The 6,000-nt window shown below is 58.6% G+C and overlaps 1 long non-coding RNA gene across 3 annotated transcripts in view; it reads left to right on the top strand.

Moving 5' to 3' along the window:
• Nucleotides 1-410: 410 nt before the first annotated feature.
• The window catches only part of LOC129022781 (uncharacterized), an 87,591-nt gene continuing 82,001 nt past the window's right edge, over nt 411-6,000 (top strand). For 2 of the 3 annotated variants that reach the window (XR_010125895.1, XR_010125894.1), the window contains exon 1: nt 421-603. This is a non-coding gene — a long non-coding RNA (uncharacterized LOC129022781). Of the gene's footprint in view, nt 604-6,000 lie in introns of all 3 variants that reach the window. The other variant, XR_008496558.2, reaches the window with a different exon arrangement.

Genomic DNA, 6,000 nt, shown 5'->3' with positions numbered 1-6,000 from the left:
CCCCTCCTCTGCTCTCCACAGGTGAGAACAAGTCTCGGGGCCGCTCCGTGGGGCCCCAGGCTTCCTGCCCTGAAACTGCCTCGCTGTGTGCCCTTGGGCAACCCCGCCTGGCCCCGTGCCTCAGTTTCCTCACTCACAGAGGCTCCACAGGTAACACACCTGGCTCCTGGCCCCATCGGCCGCCAGGCCCCCCGGGGCGGAAACCCTGCGCCCCAGCCCCGCGCCCAGCCTCCCGGTGGCGCCCCCAGGGAAGGGCGGGGAGCGCGGGGAGGGGCTGCAGGGACCCAGGCCGCTGGGGTGGTCGGGCCCGCCTGACCGCCGGCCGCCTCCTGGGGGCGCGGGCAGCTGCGCCGGCGGGGGGCGGAGACGCGGCGCTGCTTCCGCTCACGCGCGCCCTGCTCCCTCCTCCCAGTCGTCCTAGTCCGCGGCGCCCAACGGGGAAGACTGAGGTGCCGGGAGACGCGCGAGGAGCCGCCGCCGCCGCCGCCGCCGCGCCATGGAGCCCGAGTGAGCTCCGGCCGCTGGACAACATGGAGGCAGCGCCGCCCGGGCAGCCGTGGCCGCTGCTGCTGGTGCTGTGCGGCTGCCCGGCCCCCGCCGCAGGTAGGTGGGCGCGGGCCGACCCGGGACCGCGGGCTGCTTGTACAGTGGCCCGGGCGGCCCCGCGACCAAGTGCGCGGGCGCCGCCGCTGCCTCGGAAGCGAGTTGGGGGAGTTGGGGGCGAGTTGGGGCGCGCACCGGGGATCCCCCCGCCGTCCCCGGCGTCCCCGCCCGGGCCCTCCCCGGGGACGCCGCGTCCCGGGCCGGTAAGGAGGGCGCGCGGGCGGCGCCGGCGGGTCCTCACCTGCCTGCGCCCGCGGGAAGCCAGGAGCCGAGCCCGCGCTGGGCCCCTGTGGCCCGGGCCGGGCACCAAGCGGGGACTTGGGGCCCAGAGGCGGGCCTGGCCCGGGGAGCCGGTTGGCGAGTCTGTTTCTAGCGGCCGGCCCGCGTGCTCCGAGGACGGGCTGAGGTTGCAGCAAGAAAGTTCTGAGCCCGGGTGCGGGGCTGCCTGGCCGGTGGCGCTGCCCCTGTGAGCCGTGGATGTGGGTTTCCAAGCGGACTGACACCTGCCAGGTGCCGGGGCGACCCGAATGCCCCTTGTGGCCGCCGGTGACCCAGATGGTGTCCCTCCCCGGGTCGGCTGCCCCGGGGGTGACATGGCCCCAGAGCGCGGGGCAGTAGGGAAGGCAGGTTCGTGCCTCAGTTGTACACTCCCGTGGGGAGAGGGTAGGGCCGGGGAACTTTGTCTCCAACTTTTGGTGTTTCCCAAAGGGTGGAGTTGAGGTCAGGAGGACTCAGGAGACTTAAGCAGTTGTGAAGCGCTACACATGTTCTTTTAATTTGGAGATGGCCATGTGGTTTTTGAAGCAAGCCTCTTGCTACCTAAATCATTTTCTTCGGATGTGCGTGTTTTGCTTTTCTGGAGTATGACCAGCCAAGTGGCACGGCCGCAAGTGCCTGTGCACGCCTGGGCTCCTGTTTTGTTTGTGGCAATTTAGCGGGGAGGACCTCGGGCCCCTTTGTCTGTGCCTCCTTAAGGCAAACAGCTGTCTCCTTGAATATTTGCAGTGTGGATGGTGCCGGGGGGTGGCCGTGTAGTCAGTTCCCCCGGGCTGCAGCCTCTCTTCTGGAGGTGTAGGGGGCAGCGGGGAACAGGAGGAGCTTGGCCTTTGTTTCAAGTCCTCCTGCCACTGACCCAAACCTAGAGATTCTGTGGACAGTTTCACCCCAAATTTGCCTCTCTCAGGAGCGTGTTTACATTTGGGGGCCTTGTCTGGGGCTAGCAAAACAAGGTGAAGACAAAACAGCGACAGTATCTGGGGAGTACAGGCCAGCACCGCTCCTTTTTCCGGAAATGCCTGGGTCAAGGAGGCAAAAGGGGTTTTGGGGAAGCTGTTTGTTTTAAAGGGGGAGTTTCTAGGCCGACCACGTTGCCTTTCACCTCATTGCAGTTTTGGGTTTTGTGCACGTTTTGGGTGATGTTGCAAGAATCAAATGTCTGTCGTCCATGTGGTTCGAGCCCCTGAGGAGAAAGAATTACAGCTGTGGAGTTCAGTTGTGTGTGAGGCAAAAATAGAGTTGATTATTTTAACATTAGGCAGCAAGGCCTGGGAGCCCCAGCGAATGTGGTGATCCAGTCCTAAAACAAAAGGAAAGGGAGGAATCTTTCTGCAGAACGGTTTTGATGTTATGTCCCTGATTTTCTGTGTGAGATACATGCCTCGGACCTCAGCGAAGCCAGTAAGTGGGCAGCTAATTATTTTTCCTGATTGCTTCCTGTTGCAATTGGAAGCTGTGAACCCACAGAAATGGCTTTATTCTAGTGGTCCCAGTGCTGAGAACCTCCCCAGCTTCCAAGCCCTAGGCCTCTCTCCTCAGGGCCCAAGTGCTTATTCCAGGACCCGCCTGTCTAGGCACCCCTTTTCCCCCTGGAGGTTCCTCCCGTAGGTGCCCAAGGCCAAGGCCAGCAGGGCTGAGTGGGCTTAACTAAGTGCTGCGTGGGACACCCTAAGAGAGTCCCCTCTAAAGCGGGGCCCCTTGCGTTTAACTCCCCTTGTTCAGTTCCAAGAAATTCCCCGGTGAACCGTATCCAACATTTGTTCAGCACTTTTCTGGGGAGATCTACCTTGTGCTTCCTGTCATTTTTGGAATCCATTTAATTTCAGCGGCACTGTGTCACTGCTCAGGCATTTAGTAGAACTCTCAAACAGGGATGGGGGGTGAGGGTGCAGGCAGGTGAGGCCTCCGAGTTGCTTTCTCCCTTGCAGCAACGGGTTGCAGGGCTGAGAGGGGGTTTTGGGGCCAGACCCACCTGGATTTACATGCTCAGTAGCTGTCTGACTTCGGGCACCATACCTAGTTTCTCTCATCTTGCCCCACTCCTCTCCCAGGCCTTGGGGAGCCCTTAGTGCCCTATGTGAGACCTTTAGCCCCATCCCTGGCCCAGGTTGGGGACTGGCAGTGGCAGTGCTGCAGTGGCAGTTGTGTGTAGGAGTCCTTGATCTCTCTGGCCCTGGCTGGTCTAGAGGCTGTTATTAAATAGTCTGTGTGACCTTTGACATCCAGTCCACTGACCACCTCATTCACTCACTGCTGCAGCCCTGGGGGGCAGGAGTAGTTAGCACAGTGGACAGAGCCCGTGTGTCCAGGGTCTGATCCCAGCCTGGCCGCTTGCTGTGCTGGGAAGCTTGAGAAGCTGATGCTATCTTTGTGTGCCTCAGTTTTCTCAGCTGTAAAATGGGGATAAGAATCCTTCCTACCATGAATTCAGTGAGTTAACGTGCACCTGGCCCAGTATAATGCTGTTGCTGTTTCTCTTTGGTGTCTGCTACTGTGTGAAGTGCTGGGGTTGAATGCAATAGAATGACAAATAAGGCCCCTCCGCTGCAGGCAGGGCTTCCTGTGTAGCGGGGAGGACAGGGAAACAAGCTGGGCAGCTATGCAGAGGTGGGCCCAGGGTTGCTCCTTCACCCTCGGAGCGTCCTGTGAGAGGTCCTTAGAGGCCAGATCATGCTGTGGAGTCTCATTGTGATCCAGAAGGCAGTGGAAGCTACTGGAAGGCTTTAGGCAAGAGTGATAGGAAATGAAAGCTGAAGCCAGACCTTTCCTAGGTGAAAAGTGTCGAGTTGATTTTTTTTTTAATTGAGGTGAAACTTACATGATATAAAATTAAAGTATACAAGGCAGGCATTTAGTACATTCACAGTGTTTACAACCATCACTTCTATGAAGTTATAAGAGATTTTCATCACCCCAAAGTAAAACCCATACCCATTACACAGTGACTTCCCGTTCCCTCTCCCCCGACCCCCTGATGAGCACCAGTCTGCTTTCTGCCGCTATGGCTGCCTGTTCTGTGCATTTTGTATGAAGGGAATTATACAGTACATCGTCGTTTTTCGTGGCTGACTTCCTTGGTTACTGTAATGTTTTCAGGGGTCATCCAAGTAGTACCAGGTATGGGTGTTTCAGCCTTTTTTTTTTTTGAGATGGAGTCTCGCTCTGTTGCCCAGGCTGGAGTGCAGTGGCACGATCTCGGCTCGCTGCAACTTCTGCCTCCTGGGTTTAAGTGATTCTCCTGCCTCAGCCTCCCAAGTAGCTTGGATTACTAATGGGTGCCTGCCACCACACCCGGCTAATTTTTGTCTTTTTAGTAGAGACGGGGTTTCACCATGTTGGCAAGGCTGGTCTTGAACTCCTGACCTCAAGTGAGCTGCTGGCCTTGGCCTCCCAAAGTGCTGAGATTACAGGCGTGAGCCACCGTGCCCGGCCTATTTCAGCCCTTTTTGTGGCTGAATAATATTCCATTGTGTGGAGGGACCACATTATATTTGTCAGTTCATCCACTGATTGGATTGATCTTGGTTGGTTGTGTCTCCCAGCAGCATGAACAGGGCTCATGCATCCTGGTGGAGGTGGCTGGTGGGAGGATCTGGCCTGAGACTCTCCTGCTGAGGTTCAGGAACAAGCCAGGTGATGAGAATGAGCTGGGGAGTCAGTGTTGGCCTCTGAGAGGAGGGGCCTGGGCCCTGAGAGGAGCCCTGGGAGGGCAGAGTGAGGGCCAAGTTCAGGTTACAGAAGCTGTGAGACAGCCAGACATTTGTGGTTTGTGAGGCCTTGGAGACACTTACTGCGCTCTCCAAACAGGGAGTCTGTTGGGGAGGCCCTGGTAGGAGCTGGGGCTGCATCCAGCCCCTTGGCTTGGTGGCCTCGTTCACTTATTTGTTCAGGAAGCAGCAGGGCGTGGGCTCCATGCCAGGCCGCCCTGGAGGGCTGTCCTGGGGCAGCGCGACCCAAGTGTGGTAGGCGGAGGCGACTGTGGCTTGCTACGAGCTGGCCACAGGGACCCACTGGCTGGCTCTGGCTGCTCTCTGCGTTCTCTTCAGCTCTGGAGAGCTGTGTGCTGGCCCTCAGCCTCAGTTTCCTCATCTGCAAAATTGGGACAATGGTGTCCACCTTGCCGGTGCTGGTGGGGTCCCAAGAGCTGGTGTCTGGGGTAAGGGAGCTGGGGGCCAAAAGCTCCTGCCCTGGGGCCCCAGCTGTCCTTTGAAGAGTACCCTGAGGGTATGACTGAGAGCCAGTCCCCAGCACCCTTGTCCAGATGGGGACCAGGAGGTGGGTGAAGGTATTTGGGGTCTGAGCTCTGTGCTGGTTGCCACCGAGGGGGCCTAGAGCCCTGAGTTAAGAGCAGAGCCCGGCCGGGCGCTATGACTCACGCCTGTAATCACAGCACTTTGGGAGGCCAAGGCAGGCGGATCAGAAAGTCAGGAGATTGAGACCATCCTGGCTAACATATTGAAACCCCGTCTCTGCTAAAAATACAAAAAATTAGCCAGGCATGGTGGCGGGCACCTGTAGTCCCAGCTACTCAGGAGGCTGAGGCAGGAGAATGGCGTGAACCTGGAAGGTAGAGCTTGCAGTGAGCCGAGATTGGGCCACTGCACTCCAGCCTGGGGGACAGAGTGAGACTCCATCTCCAAAAAAAAAAAAAAAATGCTGAGCCGGATGCTGGCCCTATCCCTTCTTGCCCCACCTGGTTAAATGGGGGCTGCCTTCCTGGGTTGGGAGTGGGTGGGGACCTGTGCCCCTAAGCCATGCAGAGACATGTGCAGACGGGCCGCACTTACACATGTGGGTGGCTATCCGTGGTCCCTGCCCATTTCCAAGGCCCTTGTGGTGGTCCCTGTGCTCCAGGTCCAGTCTCTGGTTTCCAGTTTGTCATGGTTTGCCTGTCGCCTTGTAGGGGGCAGTTGACGCTTTGCTGGCCTGGCTCGTGGTGTGCCAGAGCCTGTGGCTGCTGCGCAACTGTGCCTCTTGCTCTCACAGTGGCAGGTGCCTCATTTTCTGATTGAGCCTGATGGGCTGGAGGTTCCGCCACAGGGACACTGTTCTGTGTCCCTCCTGCTTGGGGTCTCCTGCTGTGGACCCCCTGGGAGGTTGTCTTGCGGGTGGGGAGATTGT

The sequence above is a fragment of the Pongo pygmaeus genome, chromosome 23 (genome assembly GCF_028885625.2).
Source record: "Pongo pygmaeus isolate AG05252 chromosome 23, NHGRI_mPonPyg2-v2.0_pri, whole genome shotgun sequence".
Classification (NCBI taxonomy): Eukaryota; Metazoa; Chordata; class Mammalia; order Primates; family Hominidae; genus Pongo; species Pongo pygmaeus.
Note: the sequence above shows the minus strand (reverse complement) of the source record. Positions and strands in the feature narration are given on the sequence as shown.